The sequence below is a fragment of the Oryctolagus cuniculus genome, chromosome 16 (genome assembly GCF_051225735.1).
Source record: "Oryctolagus cuniculus isolate XC-2025 breed Fujian yellow rabbit chromosome 16, ASM5122573v1, whole genome shotgun sequence".
Lineage (NCBI taxonomy): Eukaryota > Metazoa > Chordata > Mammalia > Lagomorpha > Leporidae > Oryctolagus > Oryctolagus cuniculus.
The window spans coordinates 86,321,378-86,344,580 of NC_142882.1; the positions used below are offsets into that span (position 1 = coordinate 86,321,378).

The 23,203-nt window shown below is 42.1% G+C and overlaps 1 long non-coding RNA gene across 1 annotated transcript; it reads right to left on the reverse strand.

Moving 5' to 3' along the window:
- Positions 1–265: 265 nt before the first annotated feature.
- Positions 266–19,887, reverse strand: LOC149121857 (uncharacterized). The gene is made up of 3 exons (XR_016222820.1): positions 19,370–19,887; positions 17,513–17,623; positions 266–1,743 (listed from the first exon to the last, which is right to left on the reverse strand). It is a non-coding gene; the product is annotated as an uncharacterized LOC149121857 (long non-coding RNA).
- Positions 19,888–23,203: the final 3,316 nt, after the last annotated feature.

The following is a 23,203-nucleotide window of genomic DNA, read 5'->3' on the forward strand; positions in this document are numbered from 1 at the left end:
GCATTGTTACTTCGCCTCTCTCCCTCCCCCCACCACACACACACACACACACACACACACACCCACCCACCCTTTTACAGAGAACATTATGCTTAAAAGAGACAAATGAGCAGCCTCCAAGGCAGACACTTCATTCATAAGTAGCAGAAACAAGACGATACTTCATCTGTTTTACAGCTAGGATAAAAGGATATGGGCAAAAGCAAAGCTACATTAATCACGGTGCAGGCAGAATTAACACAGGCACACGTTTGAAAGACACAGTTTTTTACTACATTCATTGGCTTAATAGTATAAATAAAGTAAGGAAATTTGAATCCAAAGTGTTGGCATTAGGATTAACTGTAAGGAATATGATTAATAATCGTGTTAAGATATGTTTTCTTGTCAGTTCAATAAAACTCAAGAAGTTTCTTTTTTATGTAAAGAAAAGTGGAAGAATAGGTCATTCTTTAAAAGCAAGACCTACAAATGGCAGAAAAGTTAAATATATTCTAAAGAAGGAATATGAGTTAAAATCAATGTTTAATTTTCACAACAGAGAGAAGTGTATGAATATCCAAGACTCATATGTGGTTTCAGGTTCTCCATTTGTCTCAAAGTAAGCCCCTTGAAATTAAGTAAGACTTGACCCTGGATCAACCATTTCATAAAGAAGACAGTAAATGGTTTAATGCCATTTAATCCAACACTTGTTGTCCAGTGTTTTATTTATATTCCTAGGAAAGTCTAAGGAGAAAAGTTTTATGGTGGAGAAGCACCCTACTTTTTATTTAGCCCTATACAATTTTCTAAAGGATAAATGTTTTTGTTGGCTAAATAAAAAGATGTAGTAAATAGTAACAGACATGTTAATATTAATTTTATAGAAAGAAACAAGACTTTACCCTTGCCAGATATTCTAACATTTAAAAACATTGGTTTTTGTACTAAAATGAAATAAAATGGAACACATGGCATATAACGGAGTTTCCGATGTTGCAATTAATTCCTAGGTCAGAAACCTCTTGTTTCCAGGTATGATTTGTTGATATAATGGCTTCTGCCCCTCTTTTCAAAGGTTTCAATTTTATTTATAGAGTAATAAATTTAGTGAAATATGTTGGACTTAAAAAATTTTTTTCCATAGTATATTTAAAAAAACCCAAACCCAAGTGAGTCAAACAAATGCCAGTATGTGAAAGCTTTTTAACAGAACTTTCCTGTTCACCAGGGACAGTCTTATCAACCATATCCGAGTCAAAAGGCAGCCCAGTTAGCTGATGGCGAGAGCCTAAGAAATCGTGTGGAAAACATTCCTCAGCGCTCACAAACAGCTCCTCAGAGAGATGACACACGGAGATCAGACTTTCGTCAAATTCTCGTGCACTCTGGGCCGCAGAGGGGAGGGGTACCAAGCACGAATGAATTACGGCAGAAAGTGGCTGAGTGGAAAGTGTTGTAGGGAAAGCTAATGTCTCAGGGAGCCATAAACCGGGGAGCTACCACCGATGAGTTCCAAGAATATACACAGATGCATAGAGGAAGCCTGGACACAGAGAGGCACATAAACCACCCGCATTCCTCGTTTGCCCCAGACATCTGCAGCCTGACACGCTGTTATTTGGAAGTGAGGATTGCCCATGGCTATCACACTACTCTTCTGCTTAGAGTTTTGATGAAAGTGATATGCATTCCTTTCATCTTGCCAAGGTCGCCACAACCCCTCACATTCGAAGCTTGCTTCGTATCTGGCTGGAACAGCTGAAAAAGAAAAAAAAAAAGCATTATTACTTTTATTGTGGCTATAGCAGCAACTGACATGTTCTTTCCTCTTTCTGTGTTTGAAAGGAAAAGCAAAGCCAAATTAGCCTTCAGGGGACAGGGTATATATTATACAACTCAACTGAAGTTCATCGCAGAGGTGTTTCTTGCTCACAGATTTGAGTCTCTTCACATCTGTTTGTGGATTTCACTAGCAATTTCTGTTTAGAAATTCCTAATTTTCTAAAGTCGAGAGATTTAAAGAAAAATGTCATGAGACTAAATTAAAAAAAATTCCTTCATTTTTTTTACAAGTGACGTATGGAGAACACTTTTAAGGAGACGTGGAAGTGAGACAGCACCTGCCGAGTTAGGACCTCCCCGTAATGGCTGAGCAGGAAGTATCAAAGGGAAATTTCTTCTCTCAAGGCACAAAGTGCTGGGAATCCATTTGTCCCCAGCTCCTGCTAATGTGAGATTGTTATCTGATGTGCCCAATTTCTTTTCTGACCCATAATTTCTTTACCTTGGCTGTATTTACCTTCTGCTTAGTTGAAACAGTTCCAAATACCAATCTGATCATTTTTTGTCTAAGTTTCTATCTCTGTAAAAAAAGTGTTCTAACATATTTTTAGCTGATAACTCGTTATTTCAAATCTGAGCTTCCTTGTGCTCTTGTATAAACGCTAACGCCATTTTCCCAAGGTGTCTTTCAGACGGTGCTACTGTTATTGGAGGTCTTGACACAAAATTCTTATTTTATAAAGCTCCCCTTGAATAAATAGTGTCCATTTCTGAAAAGTGCAGCCCCACCCTGAAATGTCTGAACTGTTGAACTGGGAGCTGTACATTGATCCAAAGGCAGTATTTTTTATTTAAATTTGCAATGATGTGTGCCATCTGATTGCTATTTTATTTTATGAGATATTTGGGTTCCTATTGAATGTTCATTGAACTTTACTGAAAGTCACACATTATATAAATTCCTGTCCATTGTATCTATGTAAAGAAAGAAGATATACAGTAGGCTGCCTGCAGTGCTAGTATCCCATATGGGCACCAGTTCGAGTCCCAGCTGCTCCACTTCCAATCCAGCTCTCTGCTATGGCCTAGGAAAACAGTGGAGGATAGCCTAGGTCCTCGGGCCCCTGCACCCATTTGGGAGACCAGGAAGAAGCTCCTGTCTTCTGGCTTCAGATCAGCACAGCTCTGGCCGTTGCGACCATCTAGGGAGTGAACCAGCAGATGGAAGACCTCTCTCTCTTTCTCTCTCTCTCTGCCTCTCTGTAATTCTGCCTTTCAAATAAATAAATCTTTTTTTAAAAAAAAAGAAGATATACAGACATAGAAGACCTGTTCAGTTTGAGCTCAGTTACTTATGAATTTTGTGATCTTAACTAAGTCATCTATTTCTTAATCCTCTTTCCTTAAGCCATTGCCAAGATAGCTCATCAGTAACATGAAAACAGAAGTGGTAACACCTATGCATTTTTATGATTCAATACAACTAAAGCATCAGCATTATTCATGATATGTAGTAAGTTTTCAATACACAGTAAAGATTATTTTCAATATAGCATAGAATTGCATTGCTTGGATAGAATTGTCTCAAGTGCTATTTTTATCTTCAGAAATTTGGGGGGCCGGCACCATGGCGCAGTAGGTTAATCCTCCGCCTGCATCCCATATGGGCACCAGTTCTAGTCCTGGTTGCTCCTCTTCCAATCCAGCTCTCTGCTGTGGTCTGGGGAAGCAGTAGAAGATGGCCCAAGTGCTTGAGCCCCTGCACCTGCACTGGAGACCAGGAAGAAGCACCTGGCTCCTGGCTTTGGATCAGCGCAGCTCCAGCCATTGTGGCCATTTGGGGAGAGAAACAATGAAGGAAAATCTCTGTCTCTGTCTTTCCCTCTCACTGTCTGTAACTCTACCTCTCAAATAAATAAATAAAATCTTTTAAAAAAATTTTGGAAAATTGCTAGGATTCAACCTTGTATTCTGACTTCCTGATTCTGAGAACAGTTCCTAGCACGCAGTCGGTACTCACTAAATACTTGTGTCATATATTTAATGAAACTCTTAACTCCATAATAAAAAGCACTGTGACAGGCAGAGACCATATATGATTCCCTTTTGCATCTGTTTCCCACAATACTAATATAGAAGTTAGCTGTACAGAATCAACAATTAAAGTTTTTGCTAAATTAATGAATAATGAGTTAGCTGAGAAAATTGTACTTTAATATATGCTTGATATATAATTCTACTTATTTGATTCAGAGAGGAGTTTGTTAATTTTCAAAAAATGACTGATGTTTGTTGATGATTTAATATGTGCTAACACAAAGCAGATTAAAATATATGAAATTATAATCTACAAAGTAAGCCACAACTAAATAGGAAAATCAGTCTTGATATTTTACAGTCATAATATTATCTTGCAGAGATAAGGTATTTCTCCACACACTATACATGTTTAATTTATCCCAAATTAATAATGCTGTCTTAGTGATAAAGAGTCTGAGTAAGTATTCATGATTTCAGTTAGGTTTATAATTTTGAAACAGCAAATATTTCAATTAATATCATGAAGTATTTGTAATTAATTCAGCTTATGATTCTATATCTTTTTTGGCAACAATTCTCTAAATTATAGACAGAACAGCTACTGTTCACTATAATGACATATTCCTTCCACTTGGCCTTCTAACTCCCTTAAGCGATTTTCCCTCACCTGTTTTTATGTAAGTGTTTAAGTATTTCTATCTGGTCTACATTAAGAAGATGGAGATTTGGGGAAGCTGAGATGACACAAAAGTGAATTAACTGTACTGATGCTGACAGATTATCATAATTGGAATATGTTAGATAAAATAATACTAATAGTTTCACAACAGTCTTGAGTAAGTGGAACAAGTGATTAGAACAAAGACATATAGACCATAATCTAATAGGTGTAACACTGAAATAATACAAGGGCATTAAAATAGGCTTTCTACCTTGACTAATCCTTGAGAAAGTAAAAACAGTAATGGCTTCACACACGCACAAGCAGAGTAATAGATGAAATGTCTAAAACCTCTGAATAAAGGATTATCATTCATGGTCAAGTGAGAATGGCAAATTCATTCTCCCTAATTAGCTGTGCAACAGGAAAAAAGCAGCCAGTTCCACGCTGTGGAGAAGGGACAAGGGCATTTAGCAATCAGTACAGCCATTATACTTGATAAACTTCTGAAAGTGAGTTGAGAACAGTAGGATTCCATGGATTTCTTGTTTAGTACTGTGTCCATTCCCATTCCCAGCTCAGTGGCTGGAGAGATTCGATGAGGTGAGGCAGCTCATGAGAACTGGCTGCTTCTATTTTCAAAAGGAACGTGCTCAATTGGAAACCTGAGAAATGACCACACTCAGTGACATCAATACGAGTGACCAGTCCGTGCTGTGAATGAGGCAAGCATCCTCTTGCATGAGTCTGTGCAAAGCAGAGGCCTAAGAGGATACAAACCAGTCACATACTTTTGGCTGACCTTGGCCCTGCACACATGTGCAGAGGAGAACTGAATGATTCCAGCGGAGTAGAAGCCTGGGCAGACAGACTGAGCTGGAATACAGTCTTCCATCCACACGGAGACCGTTCAGTGGAAGAAAGAAGCCTTATTGGCACCAGATGCTTGAGCACAGCCCTTGTCTAATCACTGGCTGGCTACTAAGCTAGGAGACGGAGGGGCAGGACCTGGAGAACTGGATTTGAAAACACAAAATAAATAAACAAAATAAACTCATCAGTGGCCGCATACCACACGAGGAACAGATTTAGCCAAGCCAAGTTACTGAACAAGCAAATCAGCCAATTAACAAACAAAACAGTGACAAAAATCTTGAGGTGGAAAAAAAAATCTGAATTGAGAACTGCTACATATAGTATTTTAAATGTCTAATTTTCAATATAAAATATGAGACATGCAAATATAGTAATGTTTCACTCATATTCTAGCAAACAAAGCCAAGAGGAGAGATAACTATTGGACAGACCAGATAAAAAATTAAAAGAGCTATCACAAATAATTTCAAAAATGTAAAGGTAATTGTATCTGAATAATTTTAAAGAAAATAGTAACACTAAATCAACAAATAAAATGTCTCAACAAGAAGACAGGAAACATTTTTAAAACAGAAATTCTAGAGTTGAAATATCCTGTAACTTAAAACAAAAAAATCACTAAAGATATTCAACATCAGATTCAATGTGGTAAAGGAAAATCTCAGTGAACCTAATGAACTGCCATGAGCTCATCTGAAAACAAGAGAGAAGAAAACTGATGAAACAGACAAAGCCCCAGAGATCCCCTGGAAGTGCCAAGAATCTAAAAGAGCCAAAGCAATTTTTGAAAAGGAACAGAGATGGAAGACTTACATTACCTGACTTCAAAACTTACTATAGAGCCACAGTAATCATGACCTTGTATTATTAGTAGACGAAAAAGAACATTGATTTAATGTAACTAAATTCCAGAAATAAATTATTATATTTATGTTGAATTGATTTTGACAGTTTTCAAGACAAGTCAATGAGGAAATGATAATCCTTTCAACATATGACTGAATTGAAAGCTTAGATATATGAAAAATTAACTAAAAAATAGGTCATAGACTCAAATGCAAAAAAGTAATATTGAAAACAAATAAACAAAAAGGATTTGTGACTTTGTAAAATTCTTCTTTCTGACTGTTAGAAAAGTTCCTTTGTTTGCCTCCATTGTATTGTCCCTAAACTGGGAATAGACTGCAGTCACAATTCACACTACACTGCAGATACTGTCTGTGGGGAGCAACTCGGACTAGACTAAGTTACTGGAATTAAGACTTATTCTATGCATTTGCTCTCCCACAATATGGCGCTGGGAGAAGAGAAAACAGCTTCTACACAGCTGCCTCCAGTTCAACCAATAAACAGCAGGACCTGCTCCTGATTGGAGGAGAGCAGCGTACTCGGCGTGTGGGTAGCAGAGTTGGGATTGGTGGAAGAGGACTATACAGGAGGAGAGAGACAACATGCACCAGGAACATCTAAAGGGAACATCTATCTGAAGGAACACCTGTGCAGCCCCCGAGAGAGCCGGCCGGCGGTGTGCCGCTCCCCCGCGGAAGTGGGGAAAGTGGCTAGGGGGAACCGCCCTTCCACGGAGGTGGAAGGGACAGTAGCCAACCCAGGAAGAACCAGCAGCAAACCCGGAGAGGGCCGAGCAGACGAAAGAACAACGCAGGGTCCTGTGTCGTTCCTCCACGAAGACGGGGAGCGACACTGTCTATATGTACAGTCCCCGAATCCAGACTACAAGTTCATGGAGCGGAAGAAGTCAGCCTCATTTGGTCCGGAGTCATACATCAGGCACTTAGTAGGTTTATAAAATGAATCCATGTGTTATTTGAGGCCAGCGCCGTGGCTCAATAGGCTAATCCTCCGCCTTGCGGTGCCGACACTCTGGGTTCTAGTCCCGGCCAGGGCACCATATTCTGTCCTGGTTGCCCCTCTTCCAGGCCAGCTCTCTGCTGTGGCCCGGGAGTGCAGTGGAGGATGGCCCAAGTGCTTGGGCCCTGCACCCCATGGGAGACCAGGATAAGTACCTGGCTCCTGCCATCGGATCAGCACGGTGCTCCAGCCACAGCACACTGGCCACGGTGGCCATTGGAGAGTGAACCAACGGCAAAAGGAAGACCTTTCTCTCTGTCTCTCTCTCTCAGTGTCCACTCTGCCTGTCAAAAAAAAAAAAAATGAATCCATGTGTTATTTGATGCAACAAGTAAACTCTGAGGCACTCTGGGTTAAAAAAAAATGTACAAAGGAATAACTTTTTTCCCAGAGGCAAAGAAGAATACTGATGGACCACAGCACAGAGAGTTACGGCTCCCCAAAGTTGTCGTCTTCTTCCCTGACACCGGGGATGGGTTCTGGTGCACGACAAGGTAGGTTTAGGTGGAATCAATCTTGTTCATCAGTTGACCACAGTGATTACCCAGGCAGGCCCACTGTAATCACAAGGACCTTGAGATGCGGAAAAGGAGAACCAAGTCGTCAGACCTAGAGAGGTGGCCCGGTGGGGAAGGCTCCCCTGGCCTCTCCTAGCTTTGGGGAAGGACTAATAGGCAAGGAATTCAGGCAGCCTCTAGAAGCTGGAAAAGGCAAGAAAGCCTACTTTCCCCTGAGTTCCAGACACAGCTCTGCCCACATGTTGTTTTTTGCCCAGCAAAATGCATTTCAGACTTCTTGCTTCCAGATTATAAAATAACACATTTGTGTAGTTCTGAGCCACTAAATTTGCAGTAATTTTTAAGACAACAATAAGAAGCTAATGCATGGGTTTTCTATATTCTATAGTTACCAGAGTCCAGTTATGGGTTTAATCACGTCCTCCAAAAATAAAATTGGAGTCCTAAACTTCAGCACCTGAGGATGTGAGCTTACCTGGAAATATGTTGTTGTAGGTGTGATTAGGTAAGATGCATAGTGGAACTATGTTATGTGGTCATACTCGCCGTTGGCCGGCCTAACTTCAGTATGATCGGTGTCTTTATAAGATGACGAAAGAAGCACAAGGAGAGGGGGCAGCCATGTGACAGCAGAGGCAGAGATTGGAGGGACGCAGGTCTGGGAACCCCTGGCCAAAGGACAAGGATCACTGGCAACGCCTGGAAGGTAGACGAGGTCAAGATGGATTTTCCCTACAGGTCTCGGAGGGAGCGTTGCCTGGATGACACGTTGACTTCAGACTTATGGTTTCCAGAATCACAGGACTATAAGTCACTGCTTTCTGAAACATCCACATTTATGATCTATTATGAAACATACAGGGAAAGTAATACAAGTCCCCTTGTGCCTGAATTCTAAGGTCACTGTTGTTGCGTATTCATCAAACTTGCCTTTAAAAAACAAAATTGACCATTCTTACAAATTTGACTTACATGTTCTTTAAGTTGTTAAATGAATTACTGCATTTAGTGTGGTCCAGATTTAAATACTCAGATTTTTGAGTTTGCCGCAAGCCAAAGAGTGAACAATTTGGGCACAAACGGCCGACTCAACTCATGTGTCATTGAAGTATGTACTGTAAGCTCCAAGATACAGTCCACAACACCCAGATGAGAAAAGAAGGTTTGGGCAATCTGTCTGAACACACATGAGGTATGTTCTAGAGAACAACTACAAGACAGTAAGGTAGGCTGGCGCCGTGGCTCACTAGGCTAATCCTCCACCTGCGGCGCCGGCACCCCTGGTTCTAGTCCTGGTTGGGGCGCCGGTTCTGTCCCGATTGCTCCTCTTGCAGTCCAGCTCTCTGATGTGGCCCAGGAGGGCAGTGGAGGATGGCCCAAGTGCTTGGGCCCTGCACCTGCATGGGAGACCCAGGAGGAAGCACCTGACTCCTGGCTTTGGATCGGGCTCACCAGCCGTAGCAGCCATTTGGGGGGTGAACCAACGGAAGGAAGACCTTTTTCTGTCTCTCTCTCTCTCTGTCTAACTTTGGCTGTCAAAAAAAAATTTAATAAAAAAGACAGTAAGGTATCAAGTATCATTTAGGGGAAAAAGTGGAGGTGTTTATGCATTCTATCGATGTAGGAACCAACAATGTTTAACAGCTTAACTTCAAACTTTTTCTAAATATAATTATTTAATTTAAAACTGATTTGGTAACACTAATAATAATGAAATAAGATTCTAAACCGCGTAACTTCTCCTATCTTTTTTTTTTTTTTTTTTTTTTTTTGGACAGGCAGAGTGGACAGTGAGAGAGAGAGAGATAGAAAGGTCTTCCTTTGCTGTTGGTTTACTCCCCAATGGCCGCCACAGCTGGCACGCTACGGCCGGCACACCATGCTGATCCGAAGCCAGGAGCCAGGTGCTTCTCCTGGTCTCCCAAGCGGATACAGGGCCCAAGGAACTGGGCCATCCTCCACTGTACTCCCTGGCTACAGCAGAGAGTTGGACTGGAAGAGGGGCAACCGGGACAGAATCCGGCACCCCGGCGAGGACTAGAACCCGGGGTGTCAGCACCACAGGCAGAGGATGGCCCTCCTAACTTTTTGTAGGAACAATTTTATACTATTTGCTTAGCAATTTATTAAAAATAGCTCTATTGAGTTTCCTGCTTTGAATTTTATTTTTAATATTGCAAAAAGTGTACATCCTTGTGGAAATAACAGGCATCATGAAGGCAATGAGTTATTCCGCACTCTGCATTAACGCCCCACTTACCTGATTGCTCCCCACACACCAGTGTTTGAAATTCCTCTATAATCAGTCGTTTTTCCATGAGGGTATTGGATTGTTTTCAAAACAATGTCTAAGTAAAAAGAAAAACTAATTATAAAATGATAGCAATAAATTCATATCTGTTATATGTCAATACATAAAGTTCAAATTAGGGGAGCAGTTTTCCAACTCTTAGTGTTATATGTAGACTAAAGTCTCTTATTGAAAATACCCCTTTAGGGAGGGTTGTGGGTGGGAGGGACGTTATGGGGGGGAAGCCATTGTAATCCATAAGCCGTACTTTGGAAATTTATATTCATTAAATAAAAGTTAAAAAAAAAAAGGAAATACCCCTTTAAAAAACTTCTCTAAACAGGGGCCAGTGCTGTGGCATAGTGGGTAAAGCCACTGCCTCTGGAGCTGGCAACCCACATGGGCACTGGTTTGAGTCCCAGCTGCTCCACTTCTGATCCAGCTCCCTGCTAATGCACCTGGGAGTGCTGCAGAGATGGCCCCAGTGCCTGTCCCCCTGGCCCCCATGTGGGAGACCTGGATGAAGCTCCTGGCTAATGGCTTCAGATTTGCCCACCTGTGGTTGTGGCAGCCATTTAAGGGAGTGAACCCATAGAGAGAAGATATCTCTCTCTATCTCACACTCTCTCTGCCTTTCAAATAAATAAACAAATCTAAAAAAAAAAAAAAAACACTTCAACTTCTAATGAGGGGCAGGCATTATGGCTCAGAGGGTTAAGTCACTGCCTGCAATGTTGGTATGCCATATCAGAGCACTGATTCCAGTCCTAGCTTCCAGCTTCCTTCTACTGTGTCTGGGATGGGAGCAGAGCACGGCTCTAGTACTTGGGTCTCTGCCACCCACGTAGGAGACCTAGATGAAGTTCCTAATCCCAGCTTTGATCTGGGCCAGTCTTGGCTGTTGCCAGCATTTAGAGAGTGAAACAGCAGGTAGAAAGTATCTCTCTGTCTGTAAGTCTACCTTTCAGATAAATAAAACTGAAACCCCCCCAAAAAAAATCACAAATACAGAACCAAAAAAGCCCAACAGTTTGTAAAAAATTGAATGTATTAGGAAATGATAATGGGTTAGGTTAGACAAAGTCCTACCTGAGGTAAACAAATGGAGCTGTGGTAAACCAAGGTAACATACATAGATTAATCTAGCCCTGTTAGTGATTCTAATTTCACTGTTCTGCAACCAAATTTATCTGCTACCAAATTTACACTATGTATTCAGTGTGCATTTGCCAAAATTAAAACAACAGTACCACATTAAAACTGAACTAACAGTAATTGGACAGTATGGCAATTAAAAATCATGGATGTGATTAACATATCTTTCAAATGTAACCAGACATATGGTATTTTGAAACTATCCTTGAAAATCAGTATTTCAATGTTTTTTATTTTGTTCACTGATAGATTCTTTAGATTTTTTTCCTGAAATTTTGCAAATGAATTCACCCCAAAACTTTGGCAAATGTTAAACTAATGTTCCTTACTAACTTAAGCTAATTTTCAAATTATGTGTTTATGTTCCCAAAAATAAATTGATCATTTCCAGACTGTACAAAGTTCAAAAGGTGTATAGAAAATGAAATCAGAAGGTAATTTTGGTGCAAAAAAATCAAATTGCATGAATATGACAGGTCTTCAAAAAGTTCAAGAAAATGTGCATTATATATTTTTAAACATTTATGCATGGATTTTAATTTCCTTTTCAAAATAAACTCATATTCCATCTTCCATGAAACTTTTGAGGTACACTTGCATTAGCTTTCCAGGGCTGCCTCCTAGCACAGCTCTGCAGAGGAGGTGGATAAAGGAGAGAACACTCTGGAAACTAAAGGCCAGAGAGGAAGGCAGCAGTGTTGCTTCCTTCTGGGGAGTGTGAGGAAGGGATCTGTTCCAGGGCCCCGGACTGGGCGTGCAGAGGGCCCTCCTCTGCTGGGTCTGCTCCTTGCTTCCCACTAGACACACGTGTGCAAAGGCCCTGTTCAGCGGCCACGTCTGGTGGGAGTGCAGCCTACACCGATGACCTCATTTTGACTTAATCACCCGTGTAAAGACCTTGCATTCACACATCAGTCACACCCAAGTAGAAGATGCAAAGCCTTACCTAGGCATATTCTACCTCCTTTGAGCTCAGATTTCCAAACACAGAGAACTTCTTGATCTTCCAGAAGCAACTTTAACTATCGCATTTTTTAAAATATTTACTTATTTTTATTTGAAAGCCAGAGTTACAGAGAGGCAGAGGCAAGGAGAGTGAGAGAGAGGTCTTCTAGCTACTGGTTCACTCCCTAAATGGCCACATGGCCAGAGCTGTGCGAATCCAAAGCCAGGAGCCAGGAGCTTCCTTCAGGTCTCCCATGCAGGTGCAGGGGCCCAAGGACTTGGGCCATCTTCTACTGCTTTCCCAGGCCATAGCAGAGAACTAGATTGGAATTGGAGCAGCCAGGACTTGAACCAGTGCCCATATAGGATGCCAGCACTGTAGGCAGCAGCTTTACCTGCTATGCCACAGCACCCATCCCTAACCATAGATTTTTAATGCTTGGAATTCTGTTGGTGAGTAAGTCCGATAAGAAAATAACATTCATGGGAATTAAGAAGGATCCTCAAGACATTTGTGGGAAATGTGCATTATGAAAAAAAGTGTGTATGAGTCCTTTATTTCTCTGAAATAAACTTACACTGACCTGTTAGACTTTATCTGTACATCTAGTTTGAACCATCAAGAAGGTTAAAACCTCAGATGCAGAGCAACAACACATATTCTGATAACATTGAACAAAGGAAAAATATCAAGTTATAGTGAAGTTTGGGTGGAAGAATGCTGAAATCAATGGTCCTTTACATAAAGTTTGTGGGGACAAAGCTCCTCAAAAAGTCAGCAGTTTACAAATGGGTGATTCGTTTTAAGAAGGACCGAGCATCCCATATGGCCACCGGATTCTGTCCCGGTTGCCCCTCTTCCAGGCCAGCTCTCTGCTGTGGCCCGGGAGTGCAGTGGAGGATGGCCCAGGTGCTTGGGCCCTGCACCCCATGGGAGACCAGGAGGAGGCACCTGATTCCTGGCTTCAGATCGGCGTAGCTCCAGCCATGGCGGCCATTTGGGTGTTGAACCAACGGAAGGAAGACCTTTCTCTCTGTCTCTCTCTCCCTAACTGCCTGTCAAATAAATTTAAAAAAAAAAAAAAAAAAGGAAACGATGTTGAAAATGAATGCTGCCGTGTCAGACAGTCCACATAATTCTCAAGTGACAAAGTAATCTTGTTCATGCCCTAACTGAAAAAAGACCAATAATTCACAATAGAACAGCAGCAAACACTATGGGATGTCAATCAGCTCAGCTGACACCATTCTGATTAAAAAAGTTAAGTGAAGCAAAACTCTCTATTCAAGGGGCCCCAAAACTGTTGTGTCCGGACGAGAATAGAGTTTTCAATGGAAACTTTAACCAGGACTCAAGATCCTGAGGCACTTTTTGGAAGAATTTTAGGAGACAAAACGTTGCTTGACCTGTGTGATCCTGAAGAAAAATCGTAATCCTAGCAAGAGGCGGAAGTGGAACAGGCAAACCAGAAGTGAATGGGTCAGGAGCACAATCATGGCAACAGTGTGTAGGCAAGCTCAACCAGGTTGTTTGATTTTCTGCCAAAAAACAATAACATCTGCTCATTATGAAAGTGCTATATGAAAGTTAGCCAGCAATTTGGCAGAAAAACACCTGGTAAAACTTCAACAGACCCTTCCCTACCTTGACAATGCTTCTGCTTGTTTTCATCAAACAAGGGAAATTTTCTAAGAATTTCGATGAGAAATCATTAGGCATCCACCTGATCCTGATTTGGCTGCCTATGATTTCTTTTTGTTTCCTGCTCTTAAACAATTTTTAAAAAGCCCCCATTTGCCTTCAGTCAACAATATAAACAAGACTGCGCTGACACGGTTACATTCCTAGGGCGCTCAGTTCTTTTTTTTTTTAAGATTTATTAATTTATTTTGAAAGAGTTACAGAGAGAGAAAGAGAGAGAGAGAGGGAGAGAGATGTTCCATCCACTGACTCACTCCCTGGCTGCAATGGCCAGGACCTTTATCTGGGGCCACCCTCTGCTGCTTTTTCCAGACCATTAGCAGGGAGCCAGATGGAAAGTGGAAAAGCTGGGACTCAAACCAGCACCCACGTGGGATCTGGCATTGCAGGTGGTGGCTTTACCTGCTATGCCACAACGCCGGCCCCAGCCCTTCAGTTCTTTACAGATGAGCTAATGCCTGGTATCATTGTTGACAAAACTGTTTGAGGGGCTGGTGCTGCGGCACAGCAGTTGAAACCGCCACCTGCAGTGCCGGCATCCTATGTGGGCACTGGTTTAAGTGCTGCTCCACTTGCAATCCAGCTCTCTGCTGTGGCCTGGGAAGGCAGTACAAGACGGCCCAAGTCCTTGGGCCCCTGCACCCACATGGGAGACCCAGAAGAAACTCCTGGCTCCTGGCTTCGGATCGGCAATTGGGGAGTGAACCGGCAGATGGAAGACTTCTCTCTCTCTGCCTCTCCTTCTCTCTGTGTAATTCTGACTTTCAAATAAATAAATAAATCTTTTTAAAAAACTATTTTGAACTAGTGGAGCCCCTTAAGAATAAAGTTTGCTTTTTAATTTTTATCATTTAATTCCATTTTTCCCCTTGAGCTGTTTGAGGTCCCTTTGTGTAACATGCTAATTTTCAAATTTATGAGAGCCGAATGATTTTGGTCACAAGATATTTTCGCCTGACAGAAAATGTGATTTCTATAAGATTGGAGAGCAAGTAGATCTTGAGAGTCTGTAAGAGAAGAGAATAGGTAGAAACACAAATGAAGGAGATGAGCCAAAGAGGAGACTTAAGTCACATAACACAGAGGTAAACACTCCACGATTCCCTTTCATTATTACTTTCAGTCTATGACAGGTATTAAATACAATTTTTTTTTTTTACAGGCAGAGTGGACAGTGAGAGAGAGAGACAGAGAGAAAGGTCTTCCTTTGCCATTGGTTCACCCTCCAGTGGCCGCCCTGGCTGGCGCACTGAAGCCAGCGTACCACGCTGATCCGACGCCAGGAGCCAGGTGCTTCTCCTGGTCTCCCATGGGGTGCAGGGCCCAAGCACTTGGGCCATCCTCCACTGCACTCCCGGGCCACAGCAGAGAGCTGGCCTGGAAGAGGGGCAACTGGGACAGAATCCGGCACCCTGACCGGGACTAGAACCCGGTGTGCTGGCGCCACAAGGCGGAGGATTAGCCTAGTGAGCTGCGGCGCCGGCACTAAATACAAATATTTAATGTGCGCATTTTTGTAAATACATACATTAATAAAAAAAAGTGAGGCTAAACCATATAATTCAGAATTCAGCATAATCAGAAAACACAGAAACATGGGGATTGTGTTCTTTTTTTCTATACATTGATTAAACAAAATAAGAGAATTGGAAGCTCCAAGGCAGAGGGAGAAGGTTGGTTTCCTGTAAGACATAACCATGTTGAAAACCGTAAGCTAATTTGCCATACTGAACAATCTTTTGCATCTGACTCCACCTACTCTCCTCATTTCTTGACTTTCCTGGCACTGTTTTAAACAGAGCATGCTGAGAAGAAAACCGAGAGGGCCTGTTTCAGGTTTTGATTGACAATGTATAGCAGAATGCATTTATGTCTATATTAACTAGTATCCATACACTAGAAGAATTCCAGTCATATAATTATCTTCCACATTCTTTGAAAGTTGAAATGTGAAAATGAGATGCGCTGGCAGACAGCTGAGGAAGAGGAGCCCTAAGGAAGAGGCCAGCTTAGTGCCATAAACCTAATCCTGACCACAAATGCACACAGCTGGGCAGTCTTCCGGCACCAGAGAACCTGTCTGTGTGTAATGCAATATCAAGGAAAAGCATCCTGTTCTTGGAAGAATCATCTCGATTTCCCCTTTGCTTTGGGCTTATTTTTTAGCTGATACATAAAAAGTATACATATTTATATAATATCATGAAATGCTTCTATAGATGCCCAGGCTGCTTAATGTCCAGTTCAAGGTAAACACATCATCAGTTCAAACATTTAACATTTCTTGATGGTGAGAACATTCAAAAGCTTTTTCTCTCTTTTTTTTAGAGAAATATATAGTCACGTACTCTGCAACAGAATGTCTCACATTTATCTAACCATAGCTTAGTATCACTTAATTAGTCATTCCCTGCTCTCCCCAGATCTGCAGTCACCATTGCATCCTGGACTTCTATGTGGTCAACTATTTTATATTCCCCATACGTGTAAGATCATATGGTACTATTTTTCCATGCTCAGCCTGTTTCCCTGAACATAATGACCTCCAGTTTCATCCATGATGCTGCAGATAACAAGGCTTCATCTTTGTTATGGTCGAATAGGACTCTGTTGTATCTATGCACCATGTTTTCCTAATCATTCATTAATTGCTTTATTATTTTAAAAATCCTGTGATCGCAAGCCATAGGGTGCATCTGGAAATGCTTCCTCTCTTTGAATGATCTCTCAGCCCCAGATAAAGAAAAAAGTATCAAGATTTTTATTTCTTATTCCAATTGTTACTTCATGTATAGAAGTTCATCTCTCAGAGCCTGTAAAAAGAAAAAGAAATTTATACCCCAAAATTGTCAACACATACTGCTGACATATTAAAACACTTGAAGTTTCATGGAATATCCTATATTTAAATAAAGTTAAATTCACCCTTGAATTTGGAAGATATTCAATTTTTGTAAAATTAATTAAGATATTTTCTCTAACTTGTTCAATATTTTCTTTAAGAAAATTATTAAAGTACAGAAAAAATTATAAATACTTTCAGTTAAAGAAGCATAAATTAATCAGACATTTATGTTTTTGAGGTTTTTGTATCAGGCCTTTAAAGACTGATAGAATAAACTTACAGGTGGTGACTGGTCTTGGTGTTCAGCCTGAAATAACATTGAAGGTTTTGTGTTCCTCTAAGGACGTTTTAAGCAAATTTCAGTCCTGGATCTCCTTACACACTACCTTCCTTATGAAAAAACTGCCTGATGACCGGAAACTCCTGGATATTGTGGAATTTGGAACTCATTCCTGTCACCTCCATTCCCAGGAAACAGGAACCAGAAGGGCCCTAGTGAGAACTGGTGAACAAGGGCACAAACCATTCCCATGGGAGCTCCAGCATCCAGGAGATGAACTGGGGTGCAGGTGGCTGATGCTTCGGGAAGAAAATGACTGGAGAGTAACTGAAAAGTGGAGAGCCACGCAAGCGGCTGGTGTGGGCTGTGTGGGTGGGGAGGGAATGTGGACTCCTCACTGCTCTTTTTCCTTCCTCTTGTCTACAAAGAACACTGATGACTCTTAGTCTCTTTGGGAGTCACAGAGGTCCTCTTCTTCTGCAGTTCCACGCCCATCTGCAAAAAATGTCTCTACTTCCTTGAGCCACCAAGGAATCCAAACACTTTTGCTTACACTTCACCTACTTTGATGTCTAAAGCCAACAGAAGCCTCAATTTGTCCTTTCAGGAAAACAGCAGCAGTGAAGAAACAGGCGCATAACTGTTTCTGGCCCTCGTCCTGTCTTCCTATAAGCCCTGCAAGGAAAAAAAGAACAAAAGGTCACGCATTGGTGCCGTTTGACTTTGGACACAGAGTGCTAAAGGACTTCCCTCCTCACTCCTGTGGAAAATGAACTCTGGACCACATGAGCCTTTCCTCAAAGTGGCAGCAATGAGAGCTCTAGGTGTCAAAAACTGGGGCAGGCTGGGCCATGGGAGGATAGAGAGGAGAGGGGAGGCTGGGGCTGGGGGGCTGGGGCTGGGGGGTATGGGGATGGAGCTGGGGGGTGGGGCTGGAGCTGGGGGGGATGTAGCTGGGGGGGTGGGGATGGAGCTGGGGGGATGGGGGCTGGGCTGGGGCTGGAGCTGGGGGGATGGGGATGGAGCTGGGGGATGGGGGGGCTGGGCTGGGGCTGGGGGATGGGGATGGAGCTGGGGGCTGGGGATGGAGCTGGGGGGATGGGATGGAGCTGGGGGGGCTGGAGCTGGGGGGATAGGGATAGAGCTGGGGAGCTGGGATGGAGCTGGGGGGCTGGGGATGGAGCTGGAGGGCTGGGGATGGAGCTGGGGGGATGGGGGGCTGGGCTGGGGCTGGGAGGGCTGGGGGGACTGGGGCTGGGGCTGGGGGGGGCTGGGGTGTGCTCACTACAGAGAAGATGGCGAGCTCCTGAGGATGCTACTTTTACTTTTTCACAACTTTGTCTACAAAAGAACTCCTCTTCCACCAAACCTGGAGCAAATAAAAAATAAGGAGGAGGTGGCCCTGATGAAACAACAGAACTGTAGGGAAGAAGAAAGGAGAAATAAATACACACAAGTGGGATGATTGTTGCGGTATTACAGGTAAATCCGCCGCCTGCAAGGCCTGCACCCCAGTTTGTGCCAGTTTGTGTCCCGGCTGCCCTACTTCTGATCCAGCTTCCTGCTAATGGCCTGGGAAAAGCAGTGGAAGACGTCAAGTGCTTGGACCCCTGCACCCGTGTGAGAGAACTGGAAGAAGCTCTGGCTCCTGGCTTCAGCTTGGCTCAGCCCTGGCCATTGCTGCCATTCGGGGCGTGAACCAATGGATGGAAGATCTCTCTGTCTCTCTGTATCCCTCTGAAATTTGAAATTTGTCATTTTCAAGTAAATTAATCTTTAAAAAATAAGTAAATAAAATACATATTAATGTCAGTCTAGAAGCAGAGTTTCAGTAGCTACCTGGCATTTTTAAGCGCAAACATATCTGCATATATTTGGATCAAGGAATCCTGAGGAATGTTATTGTTTTTATGTAGCATGATGGTTAAGTAGGAATTGTTTCTTTTCAGAAAGTTCTTGTTATTATTATCATTATTATTATTTATTTGAAAGGCAGAGAGAGAGGGAAAGATCTTCCATCGACTGTTCACTCCCCAAATGCCTGCAATAGCCATGAAACTCCATCCAGGTCTCCCAGGTGGGTGGCAGGGACCCAAATACTTGAGCCATCACCTGTTGCCTCCCAAGAGGTGCATTATCAGGAAGCTGGATCAGAAGTGGAGGCAGGACTTGAACGCAGGCCCTCCAACATGGGACGCAGGCACCCCAACAGGCAGCTTCACACATCATCAGCCCCGGGTACTTCTCTCGATGAATCTCACTGTTTTTCTTTTGCATTAGGTGTTAGTTTATGGTCAGTACATCAGTTATTGTGAAGAAGTTCTGTATTCTAAGTGCTGGTGAGTACCCTAACACTACCCCTTTCAAATACTGATGTGGTAGTGATGGATCCACTCAGATGAAGAATAATGAGGAACGAACCTTTTCAGAGGCAGGCTCGTTAACTGAACGAGGCAGATCCAATGCACATGCACACAGTCGTCAACGTGCGACAAAGCTCTTCTGAGAAGAGAAAGGCTGTGTCAGCATGGCCAACCACCCAGAGTGCGTAGGACCAACATCTGTCTCCCTGATCAGGATCCTGGGGAACGTTTTATGGATCAGGTAGGAAAAGCTGGTGTGTGGAAAAGCTGGCAAGGCAGGCTCTGAGTGGCGATTTGGATTAGGTCATGGATGATAAAGTTTAGGAGATGGCTTCAACCCCACACGTCCTTGCTCAAAGGACACTGGCTTCTGCGAGGACTCAGGCATTGAAGTTCCCTCTGGCTCCAGTCCCTTCTCTGAGGCATTGAAGTTCCCGCTCGCTCCAGTCCCTTTGGCTCCCCAGGTTAGGTTTTTCCTTCCGCTGCCTGTGCCTCCCCAGCCTTAAATAGCTCACCTGAGAAAACTGGGACTTTAAGAAGATCTGACCAAGAGTGGGACACTTGGCCAGTGGCCAAGACGCCCCTGTTGCGTGTCAGAATGGGAGAGACCTGAATTGAGTTCCAGGCTCCTGGCTTCAGTTGTAGACATTTGGGGAGTAAACTAGCCGACGGGATCTCTGTCTCTGTCTCTCAAATTAATAAATTACAAAAAAATAGTAAAATGACATTGTGATCAGACCTTTATGGCTAGTGCCTGTGTTCAAGCAGAGGGCACAGAAGAAATGGGAAATGTAGCAGCTTCAGAGGAAACCTGGTTGAGGTGCAGTCAGGTTTCAGGACAGGCCGACGATCCCTTATCCAGGTTTTTGAAATAGGGCTACCATCCAGGTTCCTTCATTCTAAGCTTAACATAAAGCAGAAAAATCTACACAAGCATTGTCAAATACAGGAGTAATAACAGAATAATTTAACTATGTTTCCTTAAATACAGAAAATTATTCAAAAGCTGTTAATCTTTGTTGTTAATATTTGGTTCCCACAGTGTTAAGTAAGTTTTAAAGTAGTTCACAAACTAATAGGCAAATCACTGGAAAAATACAGTAATTTGTTTTTATTATGAATTACCAGTCTTGTATTCAAAAGCTTTTTTTATTTTATGGAAAGCGATTAAATATGACTTTTGAAGTTTTAAAAACAAATTACATAGGTAGAGTGATCACACAGAATCAAACCACAATTATGTAACTATTTAGTGGTTTAGTCATCCTGATAAAAGACTTAAGTTTTCATTTTAATTTGCTATTGAGGGATAGGTTTTAATTTTTTTCAAAAGAAATATAAATAAATGAGATTTCCACACAGTGGCATTTGCAAATAGGCATTACAAAATGTTACATAAAATCACGTGTTCATCCTTTGACTTACTTCACAAAAGCATAACATTCTTAATGTGCTCTACTGCCACATTTACTTTAATTTTCTGCTAATCTTGGAAGATCTTCTTTAAAAGACTGCATTTGCAAGAGGCTAAAGATGCCTCTTCAGTTGTATTTAAAGGGAAATTAATTTTCCAGAATTTGCATTTGTCTTTTTAAGCAACAATAGATGCCTCCAGTGTGAAATCATAAGTGTAAAAGTTAATAGTCCTCTGGGGTGCAGGGCTAGCACTTGTCTCTGGATCAGGAGACCTCTGGCAATGACATCCCTCAGTACAACACTATCATCTGTGTCCACGTGGAATTTATGTAGATGCCTTTTAATCTTCTTCATCTACAATTGGTATGACCTGCCTTCTGGAAAAGAAGCAATTGTTATCCGTCTGAGGCTCAAGTCTCTAGGATGTGACTGTTCTCGAAGCAAGAAGAAGAGCAACGTTTGCAAGAGTCTCCAAGGACGAGCTTGGGCTTGTGACTGATCTCCAGCAGTAACTGTCCTGGTTACAGTCCTCTCATCGCATTCCAGGGAGAGTCATCACTGCACTCTTAGTTTTGTTAAGTTGCATTATTTATGACAGCCGTGATGACTTATACTAATATTAACTGGACAACTGTATATAGATGTGTCATTCGAAGTGGTTAGCCCAGAGGCTAAAAATGTGTCTTGGGCTCACCATTCATCCGGCAACAGCTGACAATTTGGCAGCAATCTGTGATGTGTTAAGATTTCCTAATGTCCTTCCTTGTATTGTTTCATAGAAGGCTGCTGGAGGAATCTGAGGAAAGTGAAAAGCACGCTTTGCCCAATAACTGATTAAAACCCTCATAGAGTGTATGCCTGTCATGAAAAAAGAACCTTGACGGTGTCATGCACATGTACATGAGGAAGAAGAGGGGGCAAAAGGCATTGCTTCAGTGAAGAGTTCCACACACACCTAAAATTATTTCTTTTCATAAGTTTGAAATACACATTTGTTTCTCACATCAAGTTGCATCTCAACTTACCTTTGCATTTTTTAAAATAACTGGCATCTATTTCAGAGAAGTATGACTCACTGCTTCTGCTAATAAGAAAAGAAATATCTGATGTAGCAATCTAGCACACATAGAGGAGAAAACAGCTGGATGCCACAGAGGACCACGGCAGTTTGTAGTCTGTTTTAGGGTCGTTTCAATCTCTCTGTTTGCTGGATCTGCCTGTGGAAAGTCTGTTAATCTCATGGTCAACATGACATGTTTGCTCTGAGTCACTGACTGGGGACCATTGAAGACAGCATCTTGGTGCTGTGTTTTCCTGCAAATGACACCAGAATTCAGATGTTTCATTGTTTACAACTGCACTTTCTTCATCCTTGCCACAGATAATCTGCCTAGAGTATACACAATTGTCCTCTTGCAAAATATCAACAAATCACCTGTATATTTGAATAATCAGTACATTGTGCAAGCATCTTAGTCTGAAGGGCACAAAAGGACATGCGCTGATAGTTATGAATAAATGGTTTGCTGAGCCTCACACATTGAACAATTCAGCTGTCAATAGCTGTCAGTACCAATAGCTTACTCTTATATCTTGAGCTTCCTTCACTCTGATAAGCTGTGTTGCCCTCTAATCAGACTCTAGGAAAAGTTAACACTGCATCAATAGCATTGAAATCAGAATATTCAAAGCAGCAGGGAATCCACAATTACTAAAGAAATACAACAATGTGTAGATGTCCCAATCACCATACCAGCCTTTCTGTGTTCATTCAGGTCCTCACTGCTCTTCCTCCACTGGGTGGTTAGCCCAGCTTCCTAAAACAAAACAAAACAAAAGTGTAATATTCATTTAGTACTTAATATAGTGTGCCAGTTCTAAGTACTTGATATAAATTGACTCACTTCATTCTCACAACAATTCAAGAAACACTTTACAATTATTTCTGTCATTTTACTAATGAATAAATTGAGGTTAAAGAAGTTAATTTATAGTAGACCACAGAATGAACAGATGAAAGAGACAGGTTTTTGAACCCAGGCTGTCTGACTCCAAAGCTGGAAACCTTTAATTATTATTTTTTCATTTATTTATTTATCTTCATTTTATTTAAGGGAGAGAGAGTTGGAGAGACACATTCCATGTATTACTTCACTCCCACAAATGCCCACAATTGTCAGGGCAGGGCTAGACCACAGCCAGGAGTCCAGACCTCTATCCAGGTCTCCTGTGGGGGTGGCAGAGACTCAGGTAATCAAGACACCATCTGCTGCCTCCTAGCATGTTGCGTTCGCAGGAAACTGGATCAGAGGTGGAACAGCCAGTATTTGAACCAGACACTACAACAAGGACTTAGCGGCTGTGCAAAAGTTCAGTCCAAAGGCCGGGCATCTTAACCTCTCAGTTGTTGTCTCTGCAATATAATATGGATAGATGATGTTGATAGCCAATGCACTCACATAGGTGTTGCTTTATA